This window comes from Gavialis gangeticus, unplaced genomic scaffold (assembly GCF_001723915.1).
Source record: "Gavialis gangeticus isolate Ggan-Ray unplaced genomic scaffold, GavGan_comp1, whole genome shotgun sequence".
In the NCBI taxonomy this organism is placed as follows: domain Eukaryota; kingdom Metazoa; phylum Chordata; order Crocodylia; family Gavialidae; genus Gavialis; species Gavialis gangeticus.
Genome location: NW_017729024.1, coordinates 1,465,657 through 1,479,875, shown reverse-complemented (window position 1 = coordinate 1,479,875; position 14,219 = coordinate 1,465,657).

Genomic DNA, 14,219 nt, shown 5'->3' with positions numbered 1-14,219 from the left:
AGTGTGGTAATTACTGCGCTCCAGCAGACTGCAGCGTCATGTGCATCAGCGTCCCCATGATGAAAAATGGCTTCAGGGGTGCTTTAACTAAAGCTCACTCAACAAGTTTTAAAGGACTCCCACTGCCATTTTTCAGCACGAGGATGCTGATACATATGACACTACAGGAGCTTTAATTAGAGTGGCTCTCAGAGCTGCTCTAATTAAAGCATTCCCCTCCACCCCTGCCCCGAATCCATGTATAAATGCCCATTTTGTTACAAATGGCAAATCACTTCACCGTGATACCAAGAAGTGGTATATCTGTGTCCCAGCAGTGTAGTTCATCTTTGCCAGGAAAATTGCTCTTGCATAAGCCCACTCCCTAATAGAGTTATTTTAACTTTATTTCTAACATTCAGTGAAGGCAGGCAAGAACAAAAATAATTAATTGGTGAGATAAAGCTCCTATTTGTGTTGTGGGTACATTTTGCTTTTGCATACTTTCATTTGCTTCCCATATTGCAGAGAACACGGTTAAACAACAGGACTGTTTTTTGGGTTGTTTTTTTTGGGGGGGGGGGGCAGGTCATAAACACAACATGAAAAGCTTATTCTGTTTTTATAACCTAAAAATTCACATTGGAACAATTTCTGCTCATACCAGCTGATGATCTGGCCTATATGAACATAGAGTATAGAGAAAAGAGACTATTTTATTGAAGGAGAATTAAGATATAGGACAAATATGTTCAGAGAACAGAAATAATTTAAGTATAAGGAAAAGGAAGGGGGAAGCTCTTCCATACATGAAAAGAGCAAAAAGATTATTAGCTGAAACAGGAGAAGACCTTTAAAAACAATGTGACAGATATAAATCATTTCAAATGAAATCCAAAGCTTATTGAAGTCCCTGCCATTCTTACAGTGATTTAAATGGGTTTTGAATCATTCTCTTAATTAACCCTCATTTGAGGAATCACATTAAGAACATAATCATATTGAGAACACATTCAAATCAGGCACAAGATCCCACTTAGCTGAAGAGTTTCTTTTCATGCTACGGAGTCAGATAGCTAATATGAATTAAAAAAATCATTAGACAGTTATGAATAGAAGTAAGATCTGTGATTACATTTGCTGGGATAGAACCACCAGGGACATAAACCTGTAACAAATGCTTGGAGATATTTTCCTTAGGATCAGAAAACATGCCTCTAGGCCATGTCCACACAAGACACTGACTGCACAGTAGCCCATGACTACTGCACAGTAGCATCACATCACACTTTCTGTCACATGACGCTACTGTGTGCTAGTCTTGAGCTACCGTGCAGTCAGTGTCATGAAAAAGCAGTTCAGCAATGCTACTATACAGTAATTCCAGTTGGTGTGCAGTCATTTAGTACTTATATAAACAAGTAATAAATGACTAGGCAATAATGACTGCACAGTCAGTGTCTTGTGTAGACACAGTCCTAGTGTATCATATTACAATACTCTATTTGAAGGGTTTTACACCTTTTAAATGACTTGACTTAGCTGCCTGAGACAGAACACTGCCCAACATCTATCACACCAGGTAGGAAATTTGATCAGATCCAAGGCATATGAGAGAAGGGACAACCTCGGGGCCAAATCTCAAGTCAGCCTGCCCACCTATCTCTATGGGGCAGTCTGCCCAGTCTCACCTGCCATGACTTTGCTGTTCCCATAACTGGTGGAAAAATAAGGGAGTCTATCTATTACATGCCCTGATGCCGGGGGGCACTATCCGCTGCTCTGAACCTGCCCTACACAGTAGCCCATGCCTCACAGATAGCATCCTGGTTGACATTATGCTCCCGGCCTAAAACCAGGCCAACTTAGTCCTTTATCAGGCCTCTTTCACACTCACGTTCACACTGTCCTCCTCTCGCTAGGGCCTTTCGCACTCCAACCCCTCTCACAGGGTCTCTCTCTCACATCAACAACTTGTTCTGCCCTGCTCCTTCTTGAAGCAGCTCCTGTAGGCCTTGGGGCTTTATCTGAATCATGCCTTGGGTGGTGACATGCAGTCTGTTGGGCCTCTTCCATGACCCTCACCCAGTTAGTGGCCAGCTGATTCACCAAACAGAGGGCTAACTCTGCCCTAGCCCCTCACCAGGCTTCTCATAACCAGTAACTTGCTCCTCAGGGGGGTGGCCCATGTGCTGCCATTCAGGCTGCCCCACACCCATACTCAGCACACCAACTAGGGCTGCCCTTCAGACTGACTCTCAGCTCTACTCAACCCTCATCAGGGCCCTCACTATTGCCCCCTCTCTGGGGCTACACATCTATCCCCCCCCCCGGGATCTCATTCCCCTGTAGGAGCTCAGGTGGCCACAGCCCTGCCTGTCCCTACCTGGGGTCTTACACCCCCTGGGCTTAGGTAGCTGTAGCTGTGCCTGGACCCCTTATACCCACAGTTTTGAGGCACCCTGACCTGCCTTTCACTGGGGAGGTAAGCAGTCCTGGTATTTAAGTGGGGCTGCCACTAGGGTGGCTATCACAGAGGAAAGTCTGGTTGTTCTCTGTCCTCTATTGATACAAAACCAGACACCTTTATGCCCTCTATTTTTCTCTTGAAGAGTGGCAGAAAACCAGGATGTCCTCTATGATGGCCACCCTAGCTGCCACATCACCAGCAGTCCCATCAGGCCTCCATATCCTGGCAGGGAGCAGTTTTAGTTCATGCCCAGGACCAGGAGCCCCCTTGCTCTTACCTGCCAGATGTTTCATACAGCAGTTCAGCCCAACAAAGTCTCTGCCTGGCTGCCAGCAGCAAACTGCTGTGTTTTAAACTGGCCACCGCAGTCAGGTACCTGCTGGCTGCCTGACTCAGCCCTTGAAGTGGCAGGCACTACAAGTGCACTGCCACAGCATGAAAGCTAACTCCACATTTGTGGGAGTAGTTGGGGGGGAAGGAGGCATAGGCCTGGCAATGTGAAGGTAGGCCTCTTTCCCCAGAGCTTCTCTGCCTCCCATTAGCCAGACAGAATGAGACGGGAACTGACTGGCCTCTTGCTCCCACCCTTCCATTAATGGCCAGGTCTTCTGGAGCTTCTCTAGCGGTTATGCCTTATGCGCCTGGAACTGTGATTTAGAAGATGAATCTTTTTAAGTGTCCTTTGGGCCTGACATGTCACATATTTTAGGGCCAAGAAAGAATTATTTGAAGTGTTATAGAGGCAAAGCTTGATTAAACAGGAACGAGTGATTAATACTACTTATTTTGTAGTGAGGACCTGACGTGTCTGCAGATAGAGGTCTCTTTTTGATGCCTTCTTTCCCTTCCCTCTCTCCCTCCCCCCCCCCAAATGGGGAAAAAATAAGCAGATTCAGGACACTGAGCTGAACTGTAGAGTTAGTCTATCCCCAATAACTGGGCATATGGCAGGAACCTTCTAGTACCTCTCAGCACTGGACCACATAAACGTCTTGTATCAGAGCCCTGAGGTAGACTAGGCTCCCCTTCTGCTATTAAGTTCATAATACTGCAGCCCACTGTTTAAGCCTTTCCCACTCCCTGTTGGCATTCATCTGTGTATTTAGATCAGTGGACTATCAGTATTGTAGGAAGTGGGATAAGCAGCAGGTAACTAGAATGTTAAGAACCTAGATTTCCATTAGGTAAATTTAATCTGCTGAAAGCCAGCTGCACTAGGACTGGGTAGGTCCAAAACTCTTTTGTAATTTAAATCAAATTAAAAGTAGCAACTATCTAGAGCAGAACAGAGAATACTTGTGTCAAATAGATTCCTTTTTCAGGCCTTGCTTTACTTGGGCAATCCAACCCTCTTAAAGAAAGCACACAAGCACATGCTTAAGTGAAATTCCATCCACTTTACTGGGAACAAAATGTGCTTACAGCTAAGCATGTGCTTAGTTTCCTTACCAAACAGGGATGTTTTCTGAATCAAGGCCATTAGACCATATGATTAAAGGCTATACACATGCCTTAAGGAATTATCTGATGGTAACCGCAAAACAAAGTTGGAGACTTTCATTGTTGTCAGAGATTATTACCAGATTTTTATAAGCAAAAACATGGTTTTGGCAAAATCATGACAAATCAGATCCCACTGCCTTTGCAAGATTAGTTTTCATATGAATTATTAATTATGAATTAATATTAAACTGAGGAGGAAAAGATGGACAAAAAAATCTTCAGATTGTTTTCCTCCAAATTTTATGTAAAAATAAAGAAACCAAAAAAGATAAAAGTGAGTGGAAAAAAAATTTAATTGATATATTTCATTTGGTCCAGTAGAAAGGAAAATGTCTCTGCTAACAGACTATGCACAACCTTAAACAATACCAGATGTGTTACAAAAAATACCATTAGCTGCTACTCATAATTTTTAGACCCACACTTTCTTTCTAGGCAGCTATGAGCAGGTAAAGTGTGATGCTCAAAAAATCCAGCATGTTATCCCAGTTAAAACTTTGATAAGAAAAGAAAAACAAAGAAACAAACAAAACCCCATATGATTCATGTAGTTTGGAGAGAACTTTAGTATCTTTTGAGTGAGTTGTGTAAAAGTGTACCAATGGGTTTTTTTACATTTTTTTCAGTCTTTCACTTAGTGAGGTGGAAATCTAATTCAATCTCTGAGGGCATCACAGCTGTTGAATGAGACCACTTATTATTTCTGCGTGGAAATGGGTCTTGTATCATATCCATTTGCTAATCAGGATAGCACAAGCTGAATGCTCCACTTTGATCCAACAGCTTTGCACTGACAGGTATAAAGCAGATAGAAAGCCATTTTAATTAGCTATCGGTGGGGTTTTCTTGTGGGAGAGAAGGAGAAGCAAAGAGTTTTGAAGGCTGCTCTATACCACTGTCTGTACTGGGTACCACCACACAGGACATGATAAGACTGATATTCTGCTCTGTGGCCCTTCATGCTGCTTGAAGAGCCCAGTGGAAACATGGGCAGCTGGACGCACCTAGAAACCACTGTAAATTGTTCAAGGGTCACTTGCTCTCCAGAGGTGCATGAAGTGCCATTCTATAATTATAGACCAATAAACTCCTTGGAAGAGGAGCTCTGTCTGCATACATGTTTGTACATATTGACTAGGATCTCTGGATACTACTGTAATACAAATATTATTGCTAAAGTGTCATTCCATTGTATCACCACATCATGCTTTTTATATTATGTCATTGCAGCTCAGTGGGAAAATTCACTACCATTAAGGTGCCACAATTTATGATACTGGATATATCAAATCTCTTATTCCCCACTGTAAAAGTGCATGACTATACAGATTAAAAGGGGGTACACTTTGAACTCTAGCATTTTTAAACCAAAAAGCGGCATTTTTTTCAATACTTCCATTTTTATAACCAGATCTAGGTCAGATTGCAAACACTAGAAAAACTACTCTAGGGAACAATCCTTCTTAGCCAGGCAGACAGACTAAATGAACTAAGACTTCGCCAGCTATAATTTTTCTGATCTGTTCCTTATATTCTAAAGAGCCAAAAATATCCACATACTCTCCATGGATAGGTCAGCTAGAGACACAAGGCCAAGAAAACTCCATGAGACTGAACTGGTGACCTGGCCAAGAGAAGAGAACTCCAGTAAGTTTGATCCCTAGATCTCACATTCACATGCTCCTGAATCCCTGTCTATGTTATCTCTTACAGAAAATACAAAGTCATTCCCCAGTTTTAAAACATGGTGACTGGCCTGATTGATATCTATGTCTCTCCTGGGAAGGAACAGTAGCATAAGACTGCATTATAATAATTCAAGGAGGTGTGACTAGAGAATAGCTGTCAGAACGACAGAGTCCTGGAGTCTGTAGAGCTACCATGGTTTCCAGTGGTAGTTCCTTCAAAGCTAGTTTCTACTCAAAGCTCCAAAGGTTGAATTAATCCTTTGTGAAACTCCACTCAACTAGAATTACACTAAGGATATATTTGGCCTTGAATGCATAACTTTCCTGAGACTCTTCTTATATTTCTTCTGCAGTGAAAAAATATACTCCAGTACATTTTGATATTGTTGCAGTGGGTTGGCAGCCCAGCAAAACACATGTAATCCTATAGAATGTAATGAATTTGAGTCATCATCATATATATATATCACATTTTATATCTGTGACAGGCATGTATTTGTGTGGTCCTCTTAACAGTCTGGGGAAAGTACTAAATAATTCCTGTGTATTCACATCACTTCATTCCCAGCCAGATCTTGTTTACCTATTGCCCTCCCCCCAATATATTCTGTATACTATGTTTCTTTTCAAAAGGTTAATTTCCTAGCCTTTGCCTCATGAATAAATGTGAGAAGCAGTTATTTTGAATCATGTCACTTAAATTAGCTTGCATCTACTTTAAATGGTATTATTTGAAGAAAAAATGGAGATACTGACACAGAAAGACGTATCTAAACAGTATTCAAAATATCCCACATAAAGCCTGCAGTCCCTGTTCAGTCTTTATCCTGGCACACTTCTTAGTGAAGTCAATGGGAAATTAGCCTGAATAAAGACTAAAGACTGCAGGATATGGCCCACTGGGCATAATTACTAGAGATGGACAAATTAGTTTGGATAAAATAGAAAAGGAAACCAAACCCAAACTGCTCAGAACCCAAACTAAACTGACATCAAACTGTTAGTCTTTTGCTGGTGGCTTAGATACGAGACTAGCAATATTCATATAATTTTTTTCCATAGATTAACTCCATTCAGCTTGCATAGAGCTCTCTTGGTTCTGTTGTGGCATTGGAAAGAGTGACAGAAGCCATGAACAGGCATTCATTTCTAAAGGTTAGCTGAAATCCTCCCTGTTAGAAAAAATAGCCTGGGGGATGGAGCATACATGCGTTTCAGTCTCCTGGCTGAAGAGCTACAGAGGAGAGCTCTCTGGCACAGGGCACTAAAGGATGGGTCCCTGGACAACCCCCACCCATTGACAGCCTGCCTTCTCCCCTGCCTAGGAAGGGGCAGGCAGTAAACAGGTAGTTTTACAGCTGGAGGCACAAGGAAATGGGGCTAGGGAGAGACTCCCTGACTTTTAGCTTGCTGCATTTGTAGCCCACACAGGCGATACACGGGGTGATTTAAAGCCAGAGGCCCAGGAGAGCAGGGCTGGAGAGTGCCACCCCAAGCCTGGCTCCCAGCCCTGCCAGCTTAAATCATTACCTATGCTGCCCAGCTGGACAGTGCAGGTGGTGATGTGAGCCTGGCAATGTCAGGAAGCAAAGTGAGGAAGGCCTCCCTTAACCTCAATTCCCTACACCCCAGCTTTCAATCACCCTGTGGGCAGTGCACATGACAAATCAAAAACCAGGGAGCCAGGAACTGGGGTTAGATCAGGAGAAGGAAGGTCATGCTCACCAGTATTGGATCTAACTTTTGTGGAAGGACCAGTTCTCTCCCACAAGGAGTCCCTTGAATGACTGCACACTCTTTTTATGCTGGGAGAAAGGCATAAAAGTAACACCTGTCTGTGGTCATAGTATCTTAAGGTTCAAGTTCAAAAACAGAGAACTACTTGGGACTTCTGGCTTGGACATGAAAAACTATTGTCACAACACTTTGTACCCCAAAGCAGATGTAAGGAGGAAGGGAAGCAATCCTGACACCAACCAAAAAGGAATAGGAGTTTCTAGAGAACACTAGCAATCCTGTACGGGGTGAGGAAGGAGAAGGTCTTTGTCATTTTTAGCCAAACTTGGCACACGCTGCACCCAAATGAGGTCCGAATCCTAGAGTTTTACTCACACTTCTAATCCTTACACTCCCCAGGGCTACAATATGCATACGTATATAAGGAAGGATTATTCACCAATGACAGGGTTGCAAGCTGGGTTTACACCGTGGGAAAACCGTGGGGAAGAGCTGGGGGGAAGAGGAGGGGCAGGGCAGTGCAGGAGTGCAAGGCCCTGGCTGCTGTTGCTGCCACCATGTGCTCTGCCCACCCCAGCTCTTGCTCTGAAAGCAGTAGCAGTGCAGTGTTTGTGCACCAGCTGCTGCAGCAAGAGCATCTACAGGGGTTGGGGGATGATTTTGATGCCCCTCTTAAGTCAGGACCCCCCAGCAGCCACCCGGCCCCCGCTCTGTGGCCAGCAGGCTGTCCCCAGCTGTGCCAGGCCCTGGGGCCGGTGCCTGTGTCGCCCACCCCTGGCTACACCACTGTTATTCATAAATATAAGGTAGGTAGGAACCAACTATGAAGAACGGGAGAAATCAGAAGAAATGTTGTTGCTATGAGATGTCCAGTCATATTTCATGACCGCAGTTCTGATAAATTATGGATAAAGCATACAGATTTGTAGAAGTTTAGCTGAAATAAACCTCCTGAGATGAAAGTCTCATTTATAATAATTAACAGAGGCTGAATTAGAGAAAGCAGACATTTGCATTTTGCCTTATAAATGTTTTTAGTCTGTTAGGGCATATATATATTTAATAGAAAACAAATCAGCTAATTCCCATACCTTGATGTTGGATCAAAAAGGCAGCAAATCATTTCTATAACTTCTAGTTGGAAAACTTGTGAAAAGTCCTATTTTCCAGCTGAGTGACTGAAAAATATTCATTAATATTTTTAGAAGTATTGAAAAGAAGCATCATAAATTTAGTCCTCTGATATTATGGATCCTCAGTGATAAAACTTAAAATAAAATAAAATAAACTGTCTCCTCCAGATTATTTAAACTGCAAAGGCAAGTGTACCCGCTATATATTAACACTGTCAGCCACCTCGGCATTACAGTGGATTTTTAATGTGTTTCTTCAAAACACTTAAAGGCACTTTTTATAATATATGAACCACTAAATAAAAAACATAGAACACAATCTTCAAGCCACACTGATTAATGCAAAATTGACTTGAATAAATGCAGTTTATGGCCATAGTCCAGCTAGCTCTCCTGGTGCTAAAGAGTTTTATACAATAGTTTTCCATTTTCAAAATCACATCAATTTTTACTTACAACATTTTGAAAACAGGTACAGCAACTTCCAATCAGCTGCCCAGCAATAATTTAAGTCCCCTTTCCATTAAGTTGTAAAAGTTTGAGTCATGGGAAGAGGACAATGCTTTAGAGTGTTGATCTTCTGGTTGTCATTCCCAGCGCTGTCAAATGCTGTACAATACATGCATATATGAAGATACAGATAGAACTAGTTGCATTATTCATAACAAATAAGTTATCTGATAAATGTAGGCTTTTTTCCCCAGGACCAATGCATATTTTTCCAGCTATATTCATATTGACAAGTTTTTGCGAAATAGTTTCTATGAACTGATTCCAGGCTACATATTATTCATGAACCATTCATTCTGACCGTCTCTTTGACTGATAAAGTTATACATAAAGTGTCACTAACTTATACTGGGGTATAGGTTGTAGCCATGATGGTCTAAGGACCTGGGCAGACAAAGGTTCGTTGGGTAAATCTGAAACCTTTTAGCATCCTCAGCCAACTCAGCATCCTCAGCCTGATGAAGGGTATTTGTACCCAAAAGCTTCCAAAGAAGAATTTTTCCAACTATTTGAGTTGGTCTAATAAAAGATATCAGATTTACACAAAGAACTAAGTTGTACTGTATTTTTTTTATCCTTAATCAATTGGGCAGAAACTTTTGCGAAGAATAACAAAATGCAATATATGTGAATAATTAATAACAAATTCAGAACCAGGCGTAACACAGATAAATATAACCACTGTGACTAGCACTATATTAAGAATAAAAAATGGTTGAAATTGAAAAAAACTGAGCTGGTGTACATAGGATCAGGAACTATATTTAGGTATCTATTCTAAAACCTTATTCACAAAAGAAGACAATCACTGTCCACATAGAGAAGTCCAGCAATACATTAGAGTTTTCAAACTACAGAACATATATTGAAACATTTTTCATTCTTATATTTGTAGTTTATGGTATGAGGTATGGCTTTCATTGGGTTGACTGAAGTGACAGGCAAGACAGTGCTCTCTATTTGTTAATGTGTTCGCTACTTTGGATCTCAGTCTGGATGCAGCCTTTCTTTTCTGACAGGAGGCTCTGTGGTTAGCTCAGACACATGTGTTAACAGGGACAGGGTTAAAACTTATGGCTCCAGTAGTAGTTGGCCTGTTGGCTTAAATGAGGCAAAAATCAGTTAATTGAAAAGAAAGAACCAGTTCTGACCCGTAGGTGAGTAAACTAACCAGTAATAATAATGGAAACTGCACTTTCCACTGCCTAGAAGTCAAGCAGAAATGTTGAATGGTATACTGACAGCTGCTGAAATGTATCATAGAAATGACTTTACTGCCCCCTGAAAGCCAGCAAAAATGTTCTGAAATATTTCACACTGTTCCTAGAACTCTTTGTACGTTGAGAGAGTTTCTAAGACTATTTAAAACCCCAAATGATTCTTCCATTGTTCAGAAGAAATTCAGCACTGGCTAACATCTCTCTCTTAAATTCTTAAGAGGTTGTGGCTGCTTTGCATCTCAGTGGTGAGAATCAGACGTAGGCAACATGGAGGCGTTACCTGACAGACCCCATCCATAAGTGGATCAAAAAGGCATTAAGGTATTCATAAAAGGGTTCAACACATACAAAAGAAAAACAGGAAATGAAAAAAAGAAGCAGAGAGAATAGAAGTTCAGGCAAAGTTTTCACATTTCCAACATCAATATTCCTTTTTTAAGGCAAAAATGTTTAAGCTGTTTTTTATGAGAAGAAAAGCCCTTTTTATTGACTGACGAAAGGTTTATGATAGCTCTAGGATCTGCTGTATAATTTCTAAATAATTCTGGAATTTGTCCCTGAGGAATATTGGTCACAATAGTCCGAGAAACTTGCAACCTCATGTGAAACAACATCCTAGTACCTCCAACAACAACACGTGAGAATTGCATTTATGAGCACAATTACATCTTCTTCATTTAGCCTAAGACAAATACGTAGAAGGAAAAAGTACTGACATGCTTACAAGAGCTCTTACCAAATAGCAAGAAGCAAAATGCTTAAGTTAATACCACTTGGTAAGTGCAATTGTTGCTACATTGCTGACTATCTGTGTCTTGGGTTTGTACACTGTATCATATGCAAAACTTTTCACCTCTAGGGGAAAAAATTCTGTTTCCAACCTCAGCTGCCAAGGCCAAGCAAGGTACTTAACCATATGCATATAACTTCAAGTACTTGACCAGTCCCATTAAAACTGGTAGGCTAAGGAGGAAGGACTGTGTGGGGATGGCAAACTCTGCATGGTTCAATCTATGTATGAGGACAGGAGTGGCTTTAAGCCTGATTTAGGTCAGGATCCAAATGCCTCTTTTTCACTGACCTCCACAGATGTTGGGTAAACTCTTAAGAGGGTATGCAAATAAGAATATTTCTTATATCCTACTGACCTATTTCTGCTGTTTGGGGCCAGTGTACTGTGGAGTTGCCTTAATGGGATATTTTAAACTTGAGGAACAGCTCAGCACATGGCAAGTCTCATTATAGTGGGGAGCAAAGGCAACTTAGAGCAATCTTTGTAGTTGTCCTAAATTATAACAGACCACAAAATTTGGATGCTGAAGATCAGGTCCAAGGGCTACAAAATTTGAATGCTGTACGTTCTGTACTTCATACACAGGTCTAGATCCATGTACGATCTCCAGGAAAATACAGCAACCTACCGCATATGTTCAGCAAAATTCATAAAAGATAGTAATAAAAGATAGAGATGGTGCATTTTTCTGAACTTTTACCTAAATAAGCATGCAGGGCTAAAGCCGATTGTTCTGTATACATGGTGGAAAAATGAGGATGTCTTTCCAAATATAATGAAGTAACTGCATCCAATACTGGCAGAGTAATGCCTAAATACTTCTCCAAATTTACTCCAGTGTTGTAATCTTTAGCTGAGTAAGCTTTATACTTGGGCAAACCTGCTGTACAGTGCATAACTCTTTAAAGAGAAGTGTTTTAATGAGCATATGTAACACGAGTACAAGGGCAGAAGACCTTGGTGAGGGCTTGCCAGCCAAAACACAAGCTAGTCCAGCTCAAATAAAGCTGATCTGTAGCATCTTGAATGTTTTAAAAATGCTTTAAATGTTTTTAAAAACACATTTCTTTACTGAAATGAGTTTACAAAATGTATAACAAAATTCATCTAGCAGAGACTGTTTTTTAACCAATTTAGGGCATATTTTTGCTTTTAAGGCATAGTTTTCATCTCAGGGGGAGTACAAGAAACAATTGTGCCAGAGTCAGTGCTGTAGCAATGAAGTTTGGTGCCCAGGGCAAAGCCTGCAGTGACAGTCCACCCTCGTCCTGTGCACAGATCCGGGTGAGGGGCACCTCCCCCTCCATGTTTGCCCAGGAGTGCATGCAGAGGCAGGAACTGCCCTACCCTGATCCCTGCACCCACCTGAATGAGCCACTTACAGCTCTGTCCTACAATCTGCCCTGGCTGGGCAGTGCGTATTGGTACCCCTTCGCTTTAGTGCCCAGGGCAGTTACCCTTCTCGCCCCCACATCCTTGCTACAGGACTGGCCAGAGTTCCTGGTATACAGAGGAAGAACCATTACTGCTATAACCCACTATAAGACGCAACATGCTCTGTCTCCTTCGGCCTTGTCTGGGGTGATACATGACCCTACTGGAACATAAATAGAGCAGTCCTGACACCCCCATGCATGCAGAAACTGCAGTTCTCTCTGACTTTGTACCTGCACAGTGCAAAGATCATATCTCCCCAACACTGCACACCTGCACAAAGGCCAGTTCCAATCTGGCATCTTTGGAAATGTAATGAGAAGAAGGATCTATAACAAGGGAATGGATCCAACATTTTCAAAAACCTTTTTTATTACTTCTCACTCTATAAACTAGTTTTCATTTTGATTCCAGAATAAATGAACTGACTCTTCAGGGCATGAGCTGATAAGGGTGAGAGCCATGTTGTTCCCTTTAGATAGCAATACTAAAGCTCTTTTTAAACTTGGCTCAGGCCAGGACCAAAACTTCTTATATTATCTCCATTTCAATAAGAAAAAAAGAGATTGACTTAGCCAATCACACACATTATTTTTCTTTCCTTCTCCCCCCACCCCCTTCCAAACCTTAAATTCTTTTGCCTTGTTCAAGTTCCCTAGTGTTTTATGTGAGAATTCAGAAGTCTGGTGCTCTGGAAACAATTGTTATGTCAGCTGATATTAACACAGCAAGCACTTTAACTATTTTTCCAGCATATTCATCAAATGTGATGGCCAAAACATTCATTCTCATTACTCTTCAACAAAGTTTCTCATTTTCCTTTAATTCTGTCACTAGACAGCCTCTATGCAGGCTCACATTACACATCTATCAAACCATTTAGCTGAAAGTACTTTAGGAAACTCTATTTTTGTGGCAGGCATTTCTGACAAAAATTTGAACAATTAAGGTCCTAAGGTAATGCAGAAATACACAAATTCAAGTGAATATTTTATTAAGAGCTTGTAAGGGCTCCTCTCCTTCCCTTCCCTCCCCGCCACCACCCAAAAGACTATCTGAAAGCAGGCAGACAAAAATAGGAGTAAGAATTCAGATGGTGAAACTTGGAAAGATCCAGTCATTCTTGCTTTGCATCCTGATGGAAAGTTTATTGTATATACAATTAAGCATGTATCAAGCAAAAATGTAGTTACCTGGAATGTTAGATTTTTTTTGTCATGTCACAAGATGGTTGCAATTTAAATGTTAGGACACAATTCTTATTTAACACTAAAACTGCCTCTTCATGCTGTCTTAGCATTATAAACCTTCATGCAGTGGTCCCCAAACTCTACTAGCCAATAAGCAAAAATACTGAGGAATTAATGCGCAGTGGCCAACATAATACTTTGCTCTCCTTGTCACCCTTTGTTATAACTTGTTAATTTCCTGTTGCCCTGAGCAGTGCTGGAGGGTCTTGCAGGGAATATGTTTCCCTTGAGTAATGGGTTGGGGACCACTGCTTTAATGTATTTGCGAAGCAGGTCCTTAATACTTATTAACAATTTCCATAGCAAGGTAGCCAAGTCACAGCAGTTTCTGCCTAGTAAAATAGGAAATAATGATGGTATTTCAGATACCATGGTAACAGTTGGCAAATGCTGACTTTTTTAAATAGTGTCTACAATAATGAATTAATCATAACCGGAACAGAATCTATATGTACCTTTTAAATAAAGCAGGTCTTTGCAGATACTCCAAGCTGCATTTCAA